Raw genomic sequence first — 23537 nt, 5'->3', positions numbered from 1 at the left:
TTGATGATGGTGACTGATGATAAGTTTTCATTTTTCAGCACCTGGTGTTAACAGCACAGGCTTCACAGCTCCAAAACAACAACAAAGAAAGAAGTAAAACATCATTTACAGTTTGGCAACATGTCACAGAGCCCACAGGAGAGCAGAAGGTAGCAGGGCGAGGAGAGAAACTTGATTGCCTTTTCCAGATCTTACACATGAGAACAGCCACACGAGATGAAAGAAGCATTTTGCTTGGGGTTCTGAGGAAAGAGACCCACGGGCAAGGCCAGGCTGGCTTTGAGTAGACTCGAAGGCTGCACCCCGAAGAGAGGCAGCCGGGGGCAGCCCCTTGTCCCAGGCACAGGGCTTGCCTCAACATGGATAAAACCCCCTGGGTTTCAGGCCACCTCCTCCATCAGGTTCCGTGCCTGCTGGGCACAAGCTGACATGGGAATCTGCATAGTTCCAATGCCCAAAGGAAACCAAGGCTCTCCAGAGGTCTGAACAACTAGCCCAAGCCAAGTGACAATATAGCAAGGAACCGCCTGCAGCCCTGAGAAGTGGAGACGGCCACGTTTGTTATGAGAGGAAAGCGGTGCTGTACTGCGCTGAGTCGCTCAGTCATGTCCCACTCCTTGGACTGAAGCCCGCCAGGCTCCTTGGCCCATGGGATCCTCCAGGCAAGAATACTGGAGTGGGTTGCCTCCAGGGGATCTTTCCAACCCAGGGATCAAACCCAGGTCTCCCGCACTGCAGGTGGGTTCTCTACTGTGAGCCACCAGGGAAGCCTAAGAATACTGGAGTGGGTTGTCCATCCCTTCTGCAGGGGAACCTCCCGACCCAGGAGTGGAACCAGGGTGTCCTGCACTGCAGGCGGGTTCTTTACCAGCTGAGATACCAGTGGTACCAATGGAAAATTAGTAGACAGAATTTTCTTCATGGTCTAATTGTGAAAGGGGTAAGTTGAAACTCCAACCATTCATTCACTCCCAGGAAACACCTTTGAAGTGGCAAGGCCTGCTCTGGGCTCTACAGGTTCAAGAGTGAACAGTACAGAGCTGGGGCCTGCCTTCAGGGAGCTATATTCTAGTGAAGAAAATAGACAGCAGACATAAACGTCCCCAAAAGGATGGTGACAAAGCCGGCCAGGGCCAGGACTGCGGCTGCTGCAGACATGGCCCACGAGTCAGGCTTGAAGCCACCGGTCTAGGGAGGAGCTGGGGGGCCTGTCCAGGCAGAGGTCTGCCCTCCAGCAGGGCGGGCATGCCCTGGGACTGAGGGGAGACCAGCGGTGGCAAACTGGGCGATGAGACCAAGGGCTGGCGGGGAAGCAGGACCCGAGGGTGTGGCGGCTGCGCCTTGCTGCTAACGCCGTCGGGTTTTCTCCCCAGGATAACGAGAAGCTTGATGCGTCTGGTGTCGGTTGATATTCCTTCCATTTGTTGATGGGTGGGAGGCGGCTGGGGGTGGAGGGCAGACAGAGGGGCACCAGAATTGGGTGTGGCCTGGGGAATGGGGGCGGGGGAGATGGGGGCAACCGTGGATCAGAGTCACCTGACCAGAGAAGCAAGAAGCTAAACCAGGCAGGATGGGAAACAAGGAGTAGGGAGAGAGGGCAGGGCCCAGGTTTCTAAGAATCTTCCTGTTCCGTCTCCATCTGGTCTCCGCCACCCTCTGACCCTGCTCTCTGAGGCCGCTGATGGCCCACTTCCCCTGCGGGAGCTGCCCACCCTTCCGTCTTCTTCTGCCAGCTCCTCCCTAGACAACTGGCATCACCAGTGGTCTTCACCATCTCGACCCTCCTCTCCTTGAACGTGGGCCTGGCAGGCTCCTCTCCCATCCCTCTGTGTTTTTGGCTCCCCTCTCTCTTTCTACCCCTTATGTCAACATGGTCCCCAGGTGACCCATGGCTCCCACCATCACCTTGAAGAAGGGGCCTTCTGGATGCCCCTAGGGGGACTGGATCACACTCCTAGGCCAGGACTGACCATGCCCCAGGTAGCCTGACCACACCCCCAGGCTAGGGTTCACCACTACAGGTGACACGACCACAACCCCCAAGCATGGTGCAGCCCCTTCAACTTCATAAAAGTTCTTGCTATTGTTGTTGTTCATCACTAAGTTGTGTCCAATTCTGCGACCCCATGGACTGCAGCATGCCATGCTCTTCTGTTCTCCACTATCTCTGGAGTTTGCTCAAATTCATGTCCATTGAGTCTGTGGTACTATCTAACCATCTCATCCCCTGTCACTCCCTTCTCCTTTCACCTATGATCTATCCCATATTTCCTGGTTTCAGGGTCTTTTCCAATGGGTCAGCTGTTCGCACCAGGTGGCCAAAGCATTGGAGTTTCAGTTTCAGCATCAGTCCTTCCAGTGAATATTCAGGGTTGACTTTCTTTAAGATTGACTGATTTGCTCTCTTTGCTGTCAAAGGGATTCTCAAGAGTCTTCCCTAGCACAATTTGAAAGCATCAGTTCTTCAGCACTCAGTCTTTATGGGCCAACTCTCACATCTGTACATGACTACTGTGAAAATCATAGCTTTGACTGTATAGACTTTTGTCGGCAGAGTGATGTCTCTGCTTTTTAATATGAGTCTAGAATCATAGCTTTCCTTCCAAGGAGCAAGCATCTTAATTTTATAGCTGCAGTCCCGAGTGATTTTGGAACCCAAGAAAAGAAAACCTGTCACTGCTTCCATCCCCCCCGCCCCCCACCTTCTAGTTGCCATGAATCATAAACTGGAATCAAGATTGCTGGGAGAAATGTAAAAAACTTCAGGTAGGCAGATGATGTTACTCTAATGCCAGAAAATGAAAAGGAACTATGGAGACTTGATGAGGTGAAAGAGGAGAGTGAAAAAGCTGGCTTAAAAGTCAACATTCAAAAAACTAAGATCATGGCATCCAGTCCCATCACTTCATGGCAAATAGATGAAGAAAAAGTGGAAGCAGTGACAGATTTTATTTGAGGGAGGGGCTCCAAAACCACTGTGAATGGTGACTGCAGCCACAAAATTAAAAGACGCTTACTAATTGGAAGAAAGGCTATGACAAACCTAGACAGTGTATTAAAAAGCAAAGACATCACTTTTGCTGACAAAGGTGCACAGAGTTAACGCTCTGGTTTTTCCACCTATGATGTGAGAGTTGGACCACAAAGAACGTTGAGCACAGAAGAATTGATGCTTTTGAACTGTGGTGCTGGAGAAGACTCTGGAGTGTCCCTTGGGCTGCAAGGAGATCAAACCAGTCAATCCTAAAGGAAATCAACCATGAACAGTCACTGGAAGGACTGCTCTAATGAAGTTGAAGCTCCATTATTATGTCTACCTGATGCAAAGAGCCAATTCATTGGAAAAGACCTGGATGCTGGGAAAGATTGAAGGCAAGAGAAAGGGCGGCAGATGATGAGATGGTTGGATGGTATCACCAACTCAATGGACATGAGTTTGAACAAACTCCAGGAGACAGTGAAGGGTGATAGGGAAGCCTGGCGTGCTGCAGTCCATGAGGTCACAAAGAATCAGACATGACTTGGTGACTGAACAACATCTGCCCTTAAGTGATGGGACTGGATGCCCTGATCTTTGTTTTTTGAATGTTGAGTTTTAAGTCAGCTTTTTCACTCCTCTTTCACCCTCATTGAGAGGATCTTTAGTTCCTCTTCACTTTCTGCCCTTACAGTGGTTGTCATCTGCATATCTGAGTTTGCTGATATTTCTCATTCAATCTTGATTCCAGCTTGTGATTCATCCAGCCCAGTATTTCACATGTTGTACTCTGCATATAAACTAAATCAGCAGGGTAGCAACATACAGCCTTGTACTCCTTTCCTAATTTTTAACTAGTCCCTTTTTCCATGTCTGATTCTAACTGTTGCTTCTTGTCCTGAATACTGGCTTCTCAGGAGACAGGTAAGTTCTGGTAATCCCATCTCTTTAAGAATTTTCCACGGTTTGTTGTGTTTTACACCATCAAAGGCTTTAGCCTAGTTAACAAAGCAGAAGTAGAGTTTGGGGCGGGGGGGGATTCTCTTGTTTTTTCTGTGATCCAACAGATGTTGGCAATTTGATCTCTGGTTCCTCCACCTTTCTAAGTCCCTGACTTCCCTGGTGGCTCAGACGGTAAAAGCGTCTGCCTGTAATGCGGGAGACCCAGGTTCAATCCCTGGGTTGGGAAGATCCACTGGAGAAGGAAATGGCAACCCACTCCAGTACTCTTGCCTGGAAAATCCCATGGACGGAGGAGCCTGCTAGGCTACAGTCCACAGAGTCGCAAAGAGTCGGACACAACTGAGCAACTTCACTTCACTTCTTCACTTCCCCCACCTTTTCTAAGTCCCAAGAACATCTGGAAATTCTTGGTTCATGTACTATTGAGGCCTAGCTTGAAGGACTTTGAGCATCACCTTGCTAGCATGTGAAATAAGTGCAATTGCACAGTAGTTTGAATATTCTTTGGCATTGCCTTTCTTTAGGATTGGAGCAAAAACTGACTTTTCCAATCCTGTGGCCACTGCTGAGTTTTCCAAATTTGCTGGCATATTGAGTGTAGCACTTTCACAGCATCATCTTTTCAGATTTGAAATAGTTCAGCTGGAATTCCATCACCTCCACTAGCTTTGTTCAGAGTAATGCTTCCTAAGGGTCACTTGACTTCACACTCTAGGATGTCTGGCTCTAGGTGAGTGACCACACCATCATGGTTCTCTGGGTCATTAAGACCTTTTTTGTATAGTTCTTCTGTATATTCTTGCCACCGCTTCTTATTATCTTCTTCTTCTGTTAGGTCCTTCCCGTTTCTCTCCTTTATTGTGCCCATCCTTGAATGAAATGTTCCTTTGATATCTCTAGTTTTCTTGAAGAGACCTTTAGTCTTTCCCATTCTATTGTTTTCCTCTATTTCTTTAGCATGGTTCATTTAAGAAAGGCCTCTTATCTCTCCTTGCTATTCTCTGGATCTCTGCATTCATTTGGGTATGTCTTTCCCTTTCTCCCTTGCCTTTCACGTCTCTTCTTTCCTTACCTATTTGTAAAGCCTCCTCAACCACTTTGCCTTCTTGCATTTCTTTTTCTTGGAATGGTTTTGATCATTGCCTTCTATACAACGTTACGAGCCTCTGTTCATCATTTTTCAGGAACTCTGTCTACCAAATCTAATCCCTTGAATCTGTTTGTCACCTCCTTGGTATAATTGTAAGGGATTTGGTTTAGGTCATACTTGAAAGGCTTAGTGGTTTTCCCTACTTTACTCAATTTAAGCCTGAAGTTTGCAGTAAGGAGCTCATGATTGGAGCCACTGTCAGCTCCAGGTGTTGTTTTTGCTGACAGTATAGAGTTTCTCCATCTTCACTTGCAGAGGATATAATCAATCAGATTTCAGTATTGACCTTCTGGTGATGTCCATGTGTAGAGTCATCTCTTGTGTTGTTGGAAGAGGGTGTTCACTATGACCAGTGCATCCTCTTGGCAAAACTCTGCTAGCCTTTGCCCTGCTTCATTTTGTACTCCAAGGCCAAACTTGCCTGTTACTCCAGGTATCTCTTGACTTCCTACTTTTACATTCCAATCCCCTGTGATTAAAAGCACATTTTTTGGGGTGTAAGTTCTAGAAGGTGTTTTAGGTCTTCATAGAACTGATCAGCTTTTTCAGCATCAGTGGTTGGGGCATACACTTGGATTACTGTGATGTTGAATGGTTGGTCTTGGAAATGAACTGAGATCATTCTGTTATTGTTGAGATTGCACCCAAATACTGCATTTTGGACTCTTTTGTTGACTGTGAGGGCTACTCTATTTATTCTAAGTGATTCTTGCTCACAGTAGTGGATATAATGGTCATCTGAATTAAATTAGCCATTCCCATCCATTTCAGTTCACTGATTCCTAAGATGTCAGTGTTGCCGTCTCCTGATAGACCACGTCCAGTTTACCTTGATTCATGAACCTAACATTCCAGGTTCCTTTGCAACGTTGTTCTTTACAGCATCAGACGTTACCTTCACCACCAGACACAGATGAGCATGGTTTCCATTTTTGTCACAGTCACTTCATTCTTTCTGGAGCTCGTAGTAATTGACCTCCACTTTTCTGCAGTAGCATATTGAACATCACCTGACCTGTGGGGCTCATTTGGTGTCATATCTTTTTGCCTTTTCATAGCATTCACAGGCAAGAATGCTGGAGTGGTTTGCCATTTCCCTCTCCAGTGGACCGTGTTTTGTCAGAACTCTTCCCTATGACCGTCTTGGGTGGCCCTGCATGGCATGGCTCATAGTTTCATTGAGTTACGCAAGCCCCTTCACCACAACAAGGATCCATGAAGGGAATGAAAACTCTGCAGCTCATCAAAACAGGGTTGTGGTGATGGCCACAGAACACTGTAAGTACACTGGTAACCACCGAATTCTACACCGAGCAGGGTGTTTTATGGTACGGAAATTATAACTCCAAGGAAGCTTTAAGAAACAGACAAAAGAAAAAGCCGGAGAGCACCCCTCTGTGGCCCTCAGCCCTAACCCCCCATCATGCTTTGTCAGCAGGGAGCCATGCTGGCCACCCACATGAGTCATGCTTGTCTCTCTGACTTAGGGGGCATATGGCGTTGGGGGCAGTGCTTTGGGCTGTCACATGGGCTCTAAGGCTCTTGGTACTAGTAGGTGGGGGAAAGGATGTGTGAGAGCATCCCATGACAAATTGTCCCCTGTCCCACAGGACTTCAGACAGATGTCCTACCCACATTCTCTTCCATACAGGTAAGTCTTGCCTTCTGTTACTTATCCTAAGTCAACCTGTTCTACTTTTTGTTTTCTTTCATTTTGAATCCAGACTGGCTGCTGATCCTCTTACTTTCTTAAGTTTAAAATGACTTTTTCTGTCTCAATATTAGCAACCCATGACATCGTGGGTCTTTGTGATTTGGGAGCAGGGCAATCTACAAACACAGGGGGTCATTCCACATGGCTGGGACCTGGAGCCAGCTGCGACTCGGGCCCCTTTCTTCCAATGAGAGGGGCTACCCCCAGGCTTGGCCCTCCTTGGGGGCAGGTGGTTCCTCTGCACCTTTCCTGGTCCCGGGTCTCCAGTCTCCAGGCAGCTGGCGTTTCCAGCCTACTCCTGCGGACAGCTGGCCCCACACACCACACTTGCTGGCACCAAGTGGTCCGGGTACTCCCCCTGACACAGGGCTGCCTCCTCACAGGGGCCCTGAGAAAAAGAAAGGCATCACTTCACTGGCACTCTGTGTGATGCAGGAGGTAGGTCGTGCCTCACCCCGTCTTGCTGAGTCTGACTTTATAAATACCTCCCTCCCCTAGTAAGGCCTACACCTTACCTAAGCCAGAGACAGTGACACTGAGGAGTCCAGTCTGAGCCCCGGGACACGCAGCCTAACTCTTCTCTTACTGCTTGCTCTCTGTGTCAGATGCCTTTAAGCCTCTTCACTTTCCTTCCTCAGGCCAAGCATCCCTGCTCACCACCACTGGCCAGCAGCAAGCTCTCATCTCTGGCTCCTGCAATGCTTTATTCCTAGTTCTGTGATGCTGTAGATGACTTCCTTCTGCATATAGGGGTGTCCCTCCCAGGCAGTCCTTCCTATGCAGTCTATGAGCAACTACATGAGTGACATTCAAGGCCTATCTTTCTAGAAATGTTTACTGAGCATCTGTGGTATTTAATTTACTTTGCCAACAAAGGTCTGTCTAGTCAAAACTATGGTTTTTCCAGTGGTCATGTATGGACGTGAGAGTTGGACCATAAAGAAAGCTGAGTGCCGAAGAATTGATGCTTCTGAACTGTGGTGTTGGAGAAGACCCTTGAGAGTCCCTTGGACTGCAAGGAGATCCAACCAGTCCATCCTAAAGGAAATCAGTCCTGAATATTCACTGGGAGGACTGATGCTGAAGCTGAAACTCCAATACTTTGGCCATCTGATGCGAAGAACTGACTCATTGCAAAAGACCCTGATGATGGGAAAGATTGAAGGCAGGAGGAGAAGGGGATGACACAGGATGAGATGGTTGGATGGTATCACCGACTCAATGGACATTAGTTTGAGTAAACTCTGGGAGTTGGGGATGGACAGGGAGGCCTGGCGTGCTGCAGTCCATGGGGTTGCAGAGTCGGACATGATTGAGCAACTGAACTGAACTGAACTGATGGTATTTAATATACTATCCTGTGCTTTGCAGAGATACATACATAGGGAACTTGGCCAGTGCCTTTAAGAAGTTCGTAATATATTCATTTACAGCCTTGGAGTGAAAAGACATTAGTAGAAAAAGGAAATGGAGAGAGGTGAGGGACCACATTTATAATCAAAGAAGGATAAACATCACCCTGTTCCCACCCACTGTTTGTTCCAGGCAGGGACATTGTGAGGGGGGTCACTGAGACCCGGGCCTGGGTGCTGGCTGCAGAGTCCTCTCCAGGAACACCCTCCACACTCAGCAAAGACTAGGGCCCACCCTGCAGGCCTGACAAGGTCCCAGAACGACCCTGTGATACTTCCCTCTGCTGCTGGACTAGAGAAAGTCGCTCACTTGGGGAGGAAGAAGTGGCTCTCTGAGGATCTCTGGGGTCCCACTCCCTCCTTTCTAAGGTGGGGAGCTGCCTCTGGCCCCAGCAGAGGGAAGCCCGGCTGCCACTGCTCCAGGGACATCATGGGGTCCCACAGTGAGGGGGAGGAGAGCGAGGCCCCCAGGACACAGAGCCTTGGGGAGGGGAACCTGGGAGAAACACACTCCTGGGGGCCTCCAAAGCTCAGACAGGTCTCATCCAAAGAGAGTGAATGAATGAAGGGGTTGGATTGGCAGTGAGATGAAATGACGCTCCCGTGCTGGGCGTAGGCTCTGGCGTCCAGCTCTCCACCCTCTCCTCATCCCTCAGGGTGGCTTCCAACAGAGCAGCAGGAAGTGCCTGGCCCGGGAGAGGGGAGATTCGCTAGGAGCCTCGTGCTCCATTGTTCTTTTTCAAACATTGCCATTTCCAGCCAAGGCAGCTGGGCTGCCTGTGGTGGGAGTAATTGATCATGACGTGGTCAGGGGGCAAAGGGCGCCGGTGCTCATTTCTGAGAAGTGAGCAAGTATAGACACTCTCCTTGGGCCAAGCGACTCTTGCAGACATGAAATGGTGGCATCAGCATTTCTTCTTAAAATAAACATTTCTTGTTCGTAAAAATCATTCTTGTGCCTATAAATGCTTCAATCAAACAAATGTTTTCTTTGTTCAGAGGCATTCGGTTGGCCAGGCAGGGCTGGGGCTGTGACAAAATGCCCACCCTTGCTCTGAAAACGACGGTCCCAGCTCTCCCAGCTCTCCCGGCTCTCCCAGCTCTCCCAGCTCTCCCGGCTCTCCCAGCTCTCCCAGCTCTCCCAGCTCTCCCGGCTCTCCCGGCTCTCCCAGCTCTCCCAGCTCTCCCGGCTCTCCCGGCTCTCCCGGCTCTCCCAGCTCTCCCAGCTCTCCCGGCTCTCCCGGCTCTCCCAGCTCTCCCAGCTCTCCCGGCTCTCCCGGCTCTCCCGGCTCTCCCGGCTCTCCCGGCTCTCCCAGCTCTCCCCAGGATCCTTGCCACCCTGTGGCTCAAATGCACCAGGGTGAGCATCTTCAAAATAAAGACTCCTTCTAATCAAAAGATAGGATAGGCTTGTCTATTTCCGTAGACAAGAGTCTCAAAAAAAGAGTCCTGATTCTTACCCAAACCCAAGCTAGACAGTTGGATGATTCCATGAGCTCAGCTTGCCCTCTTCAACCTCTCTGCCTACACTTGTAGCCTCATATTGGCGAATCCCCACCTTGCCCTAGTATGTTGCTCTGAGGGAGTCTTCGGTCCCTCCAAGTGGACGCTGAGACCAGGTGGACAAAGAGACACCCATGGAGGTCGGAGGAGTGGAGAGATGGGACCCAGACCTGAGTGCGTCCTGCCCCGTGTCACACCCCGTCTGAACACTGGAGCCAGCCTGTCAGCAGGTCTGTACAGATGGAAGTCCATTCCATGCCGACACCTGCCGGAAGCGGCCCCCACTTGGCTGGGACCTGCAGTGACACAAGGCAGGCCCATGGTGGGCAGTTAGAGTGGGTGCTTCCCACCGCAGGCTAGCGAGTGTTCAAAGAAGCTCTTTGATGTCTACCCGCCAAAACCGACCCTGAGTCCCCCTCGTCTGTCATGGAAACCTGCATTTATTAAATAACAGCTTTTTTATCATCCCATTTTCCTTGATAATCTAACAGAGACTCAAGTCAGGCTGAGCCTGGGTCAGCTTGACCCAGTGAGTGAAAGCTGCTCAGTCATGTCTGACTCTTTGCAATCCCATGGACTGTAGCCCCCCAGTCTCCCCTATCCATGGGATTCTCCAGGCAAGAATATTGGAGTGGTTGCCATTTCCTTCTCCAGGGGATCTTCCTGACCCAGGAAAGAACCCAGGCCTCCTGCAGCGCAGGCAGACTCTTTACTGTCTGAGCCACCAGAGAAGCCGCCTGTAGAGCAAACACACACAGCCTCTGTGTGATGCTTCCAGAGCCCTTGCCTCTCCTTTGCTGACTCCTTCAGTCCCGGATGCAGTTCAGAAGGGCTCCTTGGGTTTCGTCCTGGAGCCCAAGAACCGAGGTGGCCGTTAAAGCGAGGGCTGTAGGTCAGGCAGGGCCCCACCCAGAGGTGGACTCCCCACGTCCTGTCCCCCAGCGTAGACAGGCTCCCTGTGCCTTGGCTGGTGGGGCCGTGGCTCTGCTGTCAGACAGCATGTGTTCAACCAGCTCAGCTGCACCCCTCGGCCTCTCCAAGCCTCCTTTCCTTGTCTGGGGAAGAGGTGATGAAGGCCCGCTCCAAGGATTTCCCCAGGAGTAACGAAATGCGCCTGGTTTCTCATGGAGGCTGCAAAGGAACCCTTCCTCCCCCAGTGCCCCAACCTGGCCTCCTTGTCCCACTCGCCCCCTCTCTTGGTCTCAGCTCAGTTATCTCTGTGTCCCGGGAGCTGGCTCAGGCTGGGAGGGGTGGCCGAGGAAGGCCCCCTCCTGTCCCCAGGGATCGAGCTCTGGAGGCCCGGTTGCAGCCCCACTCAGCTCGCACTGGCGCCCAGCCTGCTGCCGCCTTGCCTCGCCCCGTGGCTCCAGGCCCGGTGGAGACGCTTGGCTCTGACGCACTTCTAACTGCTGACACACGTTACTTGGATGCCTTTAAACCCGAAACAAGGTCAGGCATCAAACCGCATCTCCCTCTGCAGCCAGGCCTCCGTTCCCGCCAACCTTGGAGAGGATGAAAGTTTGACTGGCAGAGCTACCATCACGCCCACCTGAGGTTCCAGCCCTGGTGACAGAAGCAGCCTCTCTTCTGAATGCATTCTTCAGCATCTCTGCTGGTTTGTCGTGTGTTTACATACAGAAAGCTCCACATACAGCACAGGATGGTATGGCTTCACTGGGCATTTCACTACCCCTGCACCTCTGAGATGGAGCCCGTCAGTCCATTTTGCACATGGTTTTTCTGGGCTCCTGGCTGCTGCCTGCAGCTCCAGAAGGGACCAGCATTTGCTGACTCCAAAGCTGGGTCTGGCCAACAAGGCTCTTTCCTTCTGCACCACGACGTGATCGCTTTGGTGATAATATCCCTTAAAGAAATTAAAAGCAAGGCACATTGCCCTATTTTAAGTTGAGTGGGCTCTAAATGTGGCATTAGACAACAGAAAGGTTTTCGGTGCCAGCTGACCCTTAAATGACACTGTTTCCGAATCTGGGTCTTGGAGTTGGCCCTGGCACCCTGACTAGCACCCCCGCCTAATCCCAGCGGGGAGCAGAGGAAGCCTAGGAACCGGCGGTGGGCTGGAGGCTGACGCTGTTTCGACTCCTCCCACCTCCTCAGACGCTGAATTATTGTTAAACACCCCTTTAATCTGGGCTCGTCAAAAGCATCACTGAGAACACACGCCTAACAGGCAGCTGGGGTTCCAGGTCAGCGACTTCCTGATAAGCTAGGCTGCCCTTAACAGCAAATCTGTCCAGCAGGGCCCTTCCAAGCCAGGAGGTATTAGCAGAGGTGCTCCAGGTACTGCCCCAGGGCTTTGTGAAGTCATTCTCTGTCTCTCTGACCCTGACTCTGTGTGTGTCTCTGTGTGTGTGTGTCTCCAGGCCACCAGGACACCCCATACTGGAAGGATCCATGGCAGGGCATAAGCTAAGACACAAACCATCAGAGTTGCCTAAGCTCTGAGGCAAAGGACCGAACTGAACTGGCGAGTTTGATTTGGGGCGACTTGCCTCCTTTTTTGAAAATTGACTTCCTACCCTTTTAGACCTGGGGTCCTGCCCCTTGCTCACTAGCCTCTGCCCTCCCCAGGCCTGCCCCTAGCATCCCTGCCTCGGCCCAGCTGGTCCGAGTGTCAGCCCATTGTCTGGGGCACTGTGATAGGAGGAATACAGACCTAAGCCAATCAGCACACGGCATTATCCTAGGCCCCAGAGCTGGTCCTCACAGGGCTGGGTGGTGGGTTGGTGGCCCAGCTGGAGAGAGGGAGATGTGAAAGCATCCCACCCTCTTAGCCCTAGTAGGGAAAAAAAACACATTCCCTTTCTTCAGGCACCTGGGCATGTGGGTGTGAGACCTGGGACTGCTGCCAGCATTTTGCTGCCATGAAGGAAGTGGAATTGAGGGTGAAACCTCAGGGAGAGGAGAGTAGACAGAACTTCTGAAAGATGAGGCCAGAGCCCATGGATTAAGCCAGCCCTGAAGCCTCAACACATAAGCCTCAACACTTATGTGAGGACGAACTTTTCATGGTTTGGTGTGTTAATGGAGAAAGTGTCCTTTGAGCTTAGGTGAGCAAGAGCTGAGGGTGGCTTTCCTCAGGGCAACCCCCCCACCCAACTTAGTTTTTGTTAAACACACGGAGACTGGTCCAGGGCGCTGAAGGATTACTGCTGCACACTGGTGCCACAGAATGACTGGCCTGAGATAACAGGAGTGTCAAAGCTACCTTCGGTCTTGGCTCTGCCCATCCTGGGCCCTTTTCCAAGTGCTCCTCTCTAGCTGCTGTGAAGACCCTCAGCAGAAGGACTGAGGACCATGGGCTTGGAGACCAAAGGACCAGAGAGCAAAGCTGCTTGGACACCTCCAGATCACCGCTCCACTCCCTGATGAGAGGGACCCTGCATTCGCCACTTGGCAATCTTCTGCTTTGCCAAGAGCAGAGGATTGAAAAAGCTGTGCTTTTCTCTAGAGAGACCAGAGAGTAGAGATGTCAAGAATGCCAGGCCACTTGGGTTCAAACCCTAGTCCTGCCACTTGTTAGCTATTTGACCTTATGCAGAGTACATCATGCTAAATGCCAGGCTGGATGAATCACAGGCTGGAATTGAGATTCCCGGGAGAAATATCAACAACCTCAGATATGCAGATGATACCACTCTAATGGCAGAAAGTGAAGAGGAACTTGAGAGCCTCTTGATGAGGGAGAAAGAGGAGAGTGAAAAAGCTGGCTTAAAATTCAACGTTCAAAAAACTAAGATCATAGCATCCAGCCCCATTACTTCATGGCAGATGGAAGGGGAAAAAGTGGAAGCAGTGAGAGATTTTCTCTTCTTGGTCTCCAAACACACTGTGGACAGTGACTGCAGACATGACATTAAAAGATGCTTACTCTTTGGAAGAAAAGCTATGATAAACCTAGACAGCATATTGAAAAGCAGAGACATCACTTTGCTGACAAAGGTCCATCTGGTCAAAGCTATGGTTTTTCCAGTAGTCACGTATGGATGTGAGAGTTGGACCATAAAGAAAGCTGAGTGCCAAAGAAGAACTGTGGTGTTGGAGAAGACTCTTTAGAGTCTTGGACAACAAGGAGATCAAACCAGTTAATCCTAAAGAAAATCAATCCTCTATATTCATTGGAAGGACTGATGCTACTGGAAAATAGCTTTGACTATTCTGACCTTTGTTGGCAAAGTGATGTCTCTGCTTTTTCACATGCTGTCTAGGTTTGTCATAACTTTTCTTCCAAGTTCATGGCTGCAGTCACCGTCCACAGTGATGCTGGGGCCCAAGAAAAGAAAATCTGCCACTGTTCGATTTTTTCCCCTTTCAGTTTGCCATGAAAGTGATGGGACCACATGCTATAACCTTAGTTTTTTGAATGTTGAGTTTTAAGTCAAATTTTCACTCTCCTCTTTCACCCTCATCAAGTTACTCCAAAATTTAGCATCTTTAAGCACCAACCCTTCAAGATCTCAGTCAGTTCTTGTGGATCAAGAATACAGGTGCAGCTTAGCTTAGCAGCTCTCAAGGCCATGGGAAGTGAGGCAGGCTCCCAGCCTTGACTCGGGGTGGAGAGTCTGCTTCCACGCTATCTCAAGGAGCTGCTGATGGGCCTCGGGTCCTTGCTGACTGGGGGTTGGAAACATCCACATGGGCCTCTCCACAGGGCTGCTCCCAAAACGGCAGGTGGCTTTTCCCAGAGCACAGGCTCTGAAAGAGTGAGAGCAGGCAAGGAGGGGTCGGGCATAGTCCTTTTGTCTTCCAGTAATCTTGGAAGTCACTTCCCATCGCCTCTGCTCTATTGTGTTTAGTACAAGCAACTCACTAGGTCCAGGCCACAGATAAGAGGAGAGGATTGCCCAGAGGTGGAAATACCAGGAGGCAGAGGTTTAGGGGACCAGCTGAGAAGGGGGACAAAGCCTTGCCAAGGTCAAGGGACTGAAACGGCAGAGCGCACGTGAAGCTGAACTCCCACCCATCCATTTCTCTCACTGGGGGGTACCCACAGCAGTTGGCTGTGCCCCCCTCCTCACAGACCTGGGTCCCTGCTTCATGGGGTCCCTCCCCACCTGGGTTATAATCACTCTACCCAGCCTGTTCATCCCCCGCCATCTTCCTGCACTTGCTCCCCTACTGTGCACCTCAGTTTCCCCTTTCCATGCACCAAGTTAGCGATTCTTTATGGTGAGCTCTCTCTGTTCAAAGAGCTGGTGGGGTGACTGCCTCCAGCTGGACCCTGCGTGACCCAGCGAGGCCGCGATCCGTGTGGCTGCACAGCCGCCTTGCACCTGGGCCTCGCGCACATCAGGACTTCATCCCCAGGAGCCCGCACCTCCCCTGGGCTCTCAGGCCGCCCACCGGGTGAGCCCCTCGCTGGAGGCCACACTGGTGCCCGCAGTGCCCACTGCCCAGGAAGGACGAGACACCTGGCCCTGCTCCTGGGGGACGGCGGAGACTGGAGTCTCCAGAGGCGAGGTGAGCTGCCATCACCTTTGGGAGTACTGCCTTCAGTCTCTGAGGACATGGAGCTGGGAATTAATTAAAGGGGGTAAGGAGGCCGGAACATCTTTGGCTGCATTTGGGGCGGGGAGAACAGTCTGTCCTGGGCTGCTGGGCCCTGCCCACCCCTCACAGGTGGGCTCCGGCCCTTCCCAGCACCTGGCTCAGGTCACGGTGGAGCCCGGGTGTGTGGCTGGACGCCACACACAAGCCCCTGTGGAGGCCACGGAGCGCTCTCACATTGCAGTACACCCCGCAAATCAAGAACATGTTTACTTGCATAATAGCATTTTATTATGTTTACATACAGTTAACGCCACAGCCCGTGGGTTCACCAGAGACACAGAAATGTTGTGAAAGGATTGGCCGATCCTGGGCTTTTCCGTGAGGATTCATTTACCGCTTGTTCACTGCCTTTGTCAGCCACTAGCATTTGCTGGCAGGCAGGCCCCTGCTCGCTGTCATTGAAGGTTTAAGAAAAGCTCAGCGGGGGGGAAACTTAAATTTGAGGGGAAAAAAATTCTAGCGGACCTGTGGTTAGTCAGCTGGCTTTCCTGGCCTCTGTCCCGAGAACCTGACCGTGAGCGTCGCCCCTGTCCTCTCTCTTGCTAGAGGGCCCTCGATGAGCCCTCGGAGGCTCTGTCTTCATTTGGGGGTTGCCCAAAGCAGACTCACAGCAGGAACTTGTCCGTGGGTGATCCCGGCCAGCACGGGGTGGGGGGTGGAGGTGAGGAGGGGCCCAGAACAGCCTGGGAATGAGGGCTGTGCCCTGCCTGCCACGGCTCAACCCACCTGGCCCTCAGAGAGACAAGGCTTCCCCTGGGTGTTCAGCAGAAGCTGCCTCTTCCTGGGGTGTGAGGCCCCTGGGCGCGTGAACACTGTCTGCAGGGGCGGGAGCACCTCCCCAGGTGGCAGAGGAGCACAGGTAAGCCAGCCAGCGGGCGTCTTCTGCTGGGCAGGGCCTCTGCTCTACGCTCAGTCACCAAAGCCTCGATGTCCTTGTCTGTAAATGAGGCTAAGGGTCCTCCCGGCAGGGCCAGTGTGAGCAGCAGTAACACATGCAGCCCTGGCACCCAGCAGGGGCCCCATCAGTGCTGGACCTGTGAGTGGCCGCTCCTTTAGGGAGGAGCCCTCCGCCCCGCTGGACGCTCGGGTGACTCTGGGCTCTGCTTCCTCTCCTGCCGCCAAGAGGCCGGGCCCTCTCCTGAGCTGTCCCATGGCTGGGTGCCATCTGCTCAGACTCAGCAGTCAGGGCCCAGGCTGGTCTGCGGGGTCACTGCCACCATCTGTGTTCCCAGGCCACGGAGCCGGCCCTCTGGCCCGAGCAGTCACCTGCTCCTGGCCGCGGGAGGCCCAGCGCTTGACCTTTCCCTCGCAACGTCATTTTCCATTCTGCCGCGTTTTTGGCCAGGCCTGAAACACTTATCTGGGGGAGCCGGGAGGATTGTTCCAAGGCTAGTCATTGTTTCAGGATCAGGTTGCCTGAGCCTCAAGAATCCGACAGAAACCAGAACCTCCTCTGAGTCACCGACACCCACAATGCGGCCCTGAATGGACAGTGGGGGCTAGGGTGGAGGGCGGCGGCTCCCTTGCCTCCTTTTGGGCCCAGAATGCTGCAGCAGTGCCCTCCCCACCCACAGTTCAGGCGCAGGGCCAAACTGGCACAATGGTCTGGCCCCCAGCCTGGGCCTCTCCGCTGTGGCCAGGTGGGAGGGGAAGCTGGCGGCCCCACTCATGCAGTGAGAATGCCACCTGCTCCCCAGGAGCAAGGAGGCCTCCGGGCCCGGGTTAATGCTGCAAGGCCTACAGAAGCCCTTTTAGATCTGTGTGGCCTGGGGGTGAAGGCAGAGGCCCCAGGACCCACGGCTGCTCCATCCTCAGGCTCCTTCCCAGGTCTCCATCCATCATCCAGGCCTGGCCCCCGGGAAGTTCCTCACTGGGTTCTCCCTAAACCACCTTCTTGACACTGTGTCCCACACATGCTCGGAGGAGGGAGGCGCCAGCCACTGGCGCTCAGCCTCTCATCCCACCCCTGCTGGGAAGGAGTAGCTCTGGAAGGCAGCTCGTGGTCAGCAGTCAACAAACGAAAGCCACCCAGCGACCCCACACTCCTCTGGGCACCTGGCAAGCGGCCGTGGCCCCAAGTGGGTGCTGTCAGGGGTCCCAGCCAGCCCCGCTGGTCTGATCACTCAATGGCCAGACACACTACGCCCCACCCCCACCCCATCACAGCCAGCGGAGGCCGAGCACCACTTTCGGGATCGACCAGAGCTCCGCTGGCCCCCAGGCCCCGGGAAAGCTCCTCAGGTGCTTTCAGCCCCCACTAGGCAGCGGGCCAAGCAGGGGCTCTGGCTTTGAGCCTGATCCCCGGGAATGGGGCCCCCGTCCTGGCTCCACCACTCCTTCAGCCTTTTCCCCAGCGGAGCCTGTTCTCGGAGGAATCTGACTTGTCACAGCCCTGCTTCACGGTCATCTGCGTTGATTAAACACCTAATGTATACCCAGGGCTGTTCCCATGAAATGGAGAATGTAGGGGAGCATCTGAATTTGAGACACATTCTTTTGATCCTCTTGGATGCGTCTGGGTGCACAGAGTCTGTGAAGTGTCCCGTTTTCCAGGTGAGGAAAGGGAAGCCTGTGTGAGCTCACAGCACTGTGGAGTCAGAATTTAGCTGCTTGGAAGCCATCGTTGCTTTCATGATGCTGAGTGGCCTCCCTCTTTCTGAGAGGAGTTTATTGGTGAGCGTGGGAGGCAAGGTGGCCCAGGTAGGAGCCCTCTTAAGCCACGGAAGCCAGTCAATAATCATGCAAGCATAATCACAGCCTTCTGAGGGCCGCTTTGGGGGGTCCCTGTTGCAGAGCCTGGGGAGCAGCACGTGCAGCTACAAGGAGGGTGGCCAGCCGAGCTGCTCGGAGGGGATAGCAGAAGCAGGGTGGCACTGTGGACGGTGCGGACGTGCCAGAGGGTCGTGTCCTGCAGCGATGGCGTGGGCTGTGGGGGAGGCTCAGCAGTGTGGTCTGAGGGAAGGGTAACGAAGCCACAGAGCATTTTGACCAGGAAATGACTCCTGCACGTCTTCAGCCCAGAGTAGTCTGGGGAGATGGGCGAGGGAAAGGTCTCAACTTACAGCACCTGACTTAGCTACACAGAAGGGGACCAGAGCCTGGAAACTGCATTTTAAATGTGGAGTCAACCAGGTAATTCAGTAACAAGCCTTGCACGGCTGATTTGTAGTCACCATGACTTATTCTGCATAGCAAACGTCCACAGACCTCAAACTGTTTTTCCTCTTCCTGCACCTTCAGAGAACGAACTTCACCCTCCTCACTCCTCACTCCCAGAGTCCTTGGTCAGCAGGTCTGGCAGGACCCCACCTGCCCCCACCCTGCACTGAACAGTGAGGGCGGTCCTCACCTTCCCTCTTAGGCTGTCCTGGGGTTCCCCTCCCCCAGCCTCCTCTCTGGCTGGGTGTCGGCTGGTGGTCAGTTTTGCTTTCTGAGTTGTAAACAAAGCACCTTCTGTAGCTTCAGCTTTGCTCCTCTATGCTTCACCCCCACTCCCTCTTCCTACCACTTGGGCTTCTCCCTCTGATGAAACTCTGCTCCCTGGAAGGATCAGAGAGGAGTCATTTATTATCCTTCAGGGCCAATGTTTCAGCTTGGTCATCACTGTACCCTCAGCTGGTGAACACAACACCCTGCCTATAGTAGATGCTTAGTAAGTTAGAAGAAGAAAAGTTTTTTGACTGAAAGGATGGATGGATGGGTGGGTGAACAGATCGCTGGACAGACGGATGGAAGGGTATGAGGGCTGGTGGGTGGACAGATGGATACGTGAATGAATGGATGTGAATGTGTAAGGGCTCTCCTGGGAAGAAAATCAGCTGAAAAAGTCCCCTGGGATGGGAGACAGGTGGGGAGAGGGTCCCATTGGCTGTTTCACTTGTGCCTCCCTGGGTTTAACTCTTTGGGCTGTGCGTGGTAGGAAAGTAAGTTAAGCGAAGTCACCAGAGCACTCACAGCCCCAGAGGTAACGCGTGCTCCTGGCAGGGGGGCTCCCGGTGAGGCTGAGCTGCTGCAGCAATCTCAGTGGGACCTGAGTGTGGAAGGCTGCTGGAGAGCAAAGCCTCAGACGTCACTCTGCAGGGGCCCAAATCCCACAAGATGGAACGGCAGTCAGCACCTCCCTGTTCTAGCTGTTGACCACAGACATCTTCTGTCTCCTAGGATCCCAGTTTTATCCTCCAATCAACTGCCTGGTAAAGTCGAGGCTGGAGCAAGATGGTTTCCAGGGCAACTTTGCTGTCCGCCCATGTATCTATGATTTGAGGTCTTTAGAGAGCTTTCCTGAATGTGTGTGTATACATACATGTATATGAAACATATGTATGCACTGTATATATACATATATAACTTCTATATATGCCTCCTGGCTTCCCTGATGGCTCAGTGGTAAAGAAAACGCCTGCCAATGCAGGAGACGTGGGTTCAAAACGTGGGTCAGGAAGATCCCCTGGAGAAGAAAATGGCAACCCACTCCAGTATTCTTGCCTAGGAAATCCCATGGACAGAGGAGCCTGGTGTGCCGCAGTCCATGGGGTCACAAAGAGTCGGATAACACTGAGCAACAAAACAGCAACGACAATGTTGTTCAGTCACTCGGTCATGTCTGACTCCTTGTGACCCCATGGACTGCGGCACGCCAGGCTTCCCTGACCTTCACCACCTCCTGGAGCTTGCTCAAATTCATGTCCATTAACTCGGTGATGCCATCCAACAATGAACAACAACATATATACAACTCATTTAAGAATAAGAAAGTGCACTAATTCCTGGAGATCTGAGTCCATGCTTGGAAGCTCAAAAGTGAACGTCTGAAATTCACAGCAGCGGTGCAGCCAGGGCTTCATAGCAAGCCTGGTTCTGAGCTCACTGACATCTCATGATGTGGCCACTGCATGGCTTTGGTGACAGGAGGGTGTGAGCCGGGGAAGAAGGGGTTTCCTGGAGCCTAAGCATCAGTCAGGAGTGTTACTGACACCCTGTGACGGGACACCCCGTAGGACCGACTGCCTTCCCAGCCCTCCAGCATCAGGGCAGGGCCGTGGGACTGATTCTAGCTAGTGAGCAAAAGTGAGCTGTGACACTCGTAGGCCAGAGCTGGCTGCTGGCATGAGTCCTTCAAAAGGTCTCCGTGAAGCAAAAGCCGGCAAGTTTAACAAAAAGGCTGCTGCATCCATCTGGTCCTGGAGAGACAAGAAGGCACAGACCCCGCCACGATGGGCGTGTGCCATGAGCCAAGGAGGAACTTCTGCTGCTGTTGGCCACTGAGAGTTGGTGGGTACTTATGCTACTGAGGCATAACCTAGCCTACTGTGGTTGGTTCAAGGCCTAAGCTACTCTCAGTAATTCTAGAAAAACTACCTGCTTTTCCTTCCAGCCAGAGCCAGGATACACCAGTTTCAGGTTCTTGGTGAGTCTGACCTCAGTCTCTGGATTAGTTCTTCCAGCAACACTGTGTATGACCTGGGCCCCGACTTGGAATGCCCTGCGACCACTCACAGTGGGGTCTAGCCTCAGCTGCAACAGTTCTCGCTCACAGGGCTGTGATTTCAAGCCAGGCTGAGGAATTACAGTGAACAAGTGGCCTCCAGGGAAGGCTTCCCCTGGAAGTGTGGGCCCCAACTTGGCATAAAAAGCTGTTTTCACACTTGCCTTTATTTTTTGCTGCGAGACGATAGCCTCCTCTGGATGTGGAGCCGTCAGGGAGCAGTCTCGCTCCCCAGGAAGACACGTGTTAAGCAGGACGCTGAGAGGTGCATGCACACCCTTGCAGCCTGGGCCCCGTCTCCTCTGTCCGAGCCCCACCGCGTGCTCTGCCCACACAGTGTGGAGGGGCCCTAAGTGCCCGTGGGCTGGGCAGGGCACGAAACGAGCATCCGTCAGCTCCCGGCCAGTGGCAGGCTGATGCGGAGGTGGTTTTTAACAGCCTCCTGCTTATTGATTTCTGTGTGGTGAGGTCAACTTCAGCCGCCCTCCCATAGAGAGAGGCTGCAAACCAAAGCGGTTTGGTCCCCATCTATTTCCTGCAGGCTCGCAGCAGTGTGACCAGCTCCCCTGCTGGCTGTGACCTTGGGCAGGTCGCCTTGCCCAGGTCTCGGCTGCTCTCACATCTGTGTCCCCTGGCGATGACATGCGCTGGAAGCCTGCTAAGGGCCAGGCACCGCCTCAGTGACTGACATGTGGTCATGCCTTCCATCCTCGCCCAGCTCCCTTAGCTGATCCTGGTTTTCCAGGTGAGGACGCTGAGGCACAGGGAGGTTAGGCAACGTAAGTGAGGTCACAGCGTGGTGGCTCTGGGGCTCAGCACGGCGCCCGGCCCTGCAGCCGGCTGAGCACCTGGACGCTCAGCTGAGCGCTGCCCAGAAGCTTCCTGGGGCACTGCCGTGTCCTGCTGTTGTGTCCTGCGCCAGCTTGTCCCTGGCCTTTACAGGCCCGCCATCTTGTTCCCTGATGGGGAACCTCACAGGGGGCTGGGCATTAGCTGGGCGCACAGCCAAGCAGAGACCTGATGGGCTGGCCTCCCCGCAGGGTTCAAGACCTTGTCTGGGGGTGGGCAGGAGCTGCCAGGGGAAGGCTGTGGCACCGGGTGGCAGGGCACGGTGGGGAGGCCTGTGGGCCCACCTGAGGAGGCAGGGGCCAGACTGATGCAGCAGCTGAGGGCAGGGCTGGACTTCCTCCTCGGTCACCCCCGCACCCCACACAGAACCCCAGAACTGACCTGACCCCAAGCAGCAGCTCCTGGGAGTACTGCCCACCGGCGGGTACCACCGCACTCCCAACTAGTGCTGGGAGACACAGTTTCTGGCCCTCCAGTGGCCAGAAAGCTGGAGACAAATTGGGGGTTGGGGGCAGGCCCTCCTGGGAGACATCAGAGCGAGGTCTGTGGCCTGGTGGGCATGAGGAAGGGCAGCAGCCGTGGGAGGCCCTGGACTCACCCTAGGACCCAGCCAGGTGAGCTGCCCAGCACAGCACCTGTGGGAAGGGGGGCCCTGCCTACTTTTCCCCCTGGAGCCACCATATAGGCTAATGAAGGGACACGACCAAAGACTCTGGAAACACTGGTTTGGTTCAAGGTGGGCCCCTCACTTAAGCTGGGCCCCCCCAGGGTCTCTTGGAGGTGGACTAGGTGCTGTACCTGGGAGGGTGCCCAGTAAGTGGCAGCTGCCTGGCAGAGGGTGAAGTGGGGGGCACAGGTGTCTGCTGTGCCCAGCCGTCCCTCCACGTGCACGAAGGAGCTGCAGACTGGGGGTGCTGAGCGTGAACTACCTCCCACACCCCCGCGGCCTGAGGCTGCCCGCCCCTCTGTCCGAGTCCTGGGCTTTCCCGCTGCCTACTCTGCAGCCGCTCTGGGTCCAGACGGGAGCTCGGGGCTCCTCCAGGTCCTCCTGTGCGCCCAGCCCCGCTGACCGCGGCCCTCCCTGCTGGATGCCTCTCCCCACAGCTGCCCCTGGTGGGCACCCAGAACCTGGTGTAACCTCAGCTCACGTGTGGGCAGGGACGGCCCCTTGTGGGGGAGCTCAGGACATGAAAAGGCCATCGAGACACGAAGGGACACCTTCAGAGGTCACCGCGGCCACAGTCATGCCTGCAGCTGGTTTGTGCCCCGCGGTGGGGTGCGCTCAGACAGAGCCCGGAGGCCGGCTGGGGAGCCCAGGGGGACGTGTGCCAGGCACAGGGACACTCTGCTCAGCCCCTCTCCTCACGGGGTCCCGGCCAGCGGGACTCGGATGCCTCCTCCCAGCTGCTTCATGGAGAACGGTGCGAGGAGACAGGCTGGGATGGACGAGAGGGCCACCGAGCACGAGTCTGACTGAGAAAGCACGGCCCCGTGTCTGAGAAAGCCCTTGGCCCGAGAGTGGGGCGCAGCCGCCCAGCGCGGCTTTCCAGAGACCCGGCGCTGGCGCGCGCAGGCAGGAAACCACACCGCCGCCCCGCCCCCCGCCCCGGAAGCTATTTCGGCAGCTTCCGGTTCTGGTTTCCCTCAGTCTGCTTCCACCTGCGCCGTGAGTCTGAGGTGCCTGCGGGCAGAGGCTGCGAGTGGCCGCACAAGGCCTGGTGAGGAGGGGAGCCTCCCTGCGGCGACAGCATGTTGGGGGAACAGACTGCCGTGTGTTAAACCCAGGTTTAACCCCTAGGGTTTCAGTTGAAATGGACAGTTTGGAAAATCAGAGCTGCTGTGGCTCAGCCCGCCTCTCCCCCATGAGCAGGACGTGCTGGGACTCTGGGGGGTTCTTGGTAACTTCTTAAGGGCGG

General features: G+C 53.8%; 1 long non-coding RNA gene and 1 other non-coding gene across 2 annotated transcripts; both read left to right on the top strand.

The window, feature by feature from the left end:
- Nucleotides 1–4093: 4093 nt before the first annotated feature.
- Nucleotides 4094–4166, top strand: TRNAY-GUA (transfer RNA tyrosine (anticodon GUA)). Its single transcript has one exon. It is a non-coding gene; the product is annotated as a tRNA-Tyr (tRNA).
- A 1634-nt stretch (nucleotides 4167–5800) lies between these two features.
- LOC133067737 (uncharacterized) lies at nucleotides 5801–9076 on the top strand. The gene is made up of 3 exons (XR_009695387.1): nucleotides 5801–6368; nucleotides 6701–6741; nucleotides 7712–9076. It is a non-coding gene; the product is annotated as an uncharacterized LOC133067737 (long non-coding RNA).
- The last annotated feature ends 14461 nt before the right edge of the window (nucleotides 9077–23537 follow it).

This window comes from Dama dama, chromosome 13 (assembly GCF_033118175.1).
Source record: "Dama dama isolate Ldn47 chromosome 13, ASM3311817v1, whole genome shotgun sequence".
NCBI classification, from domain to species: domain Eukaryota; kingdom Metazoa; phylum Chordata; class Mammalia; order Artiodactyla; family Cervidae; genus Dama; species Dama dama.
Note: the sequence above shows the minus strand (reverse complement) of the source record. Positions and strands in the feature narration are given on the sequence as shown.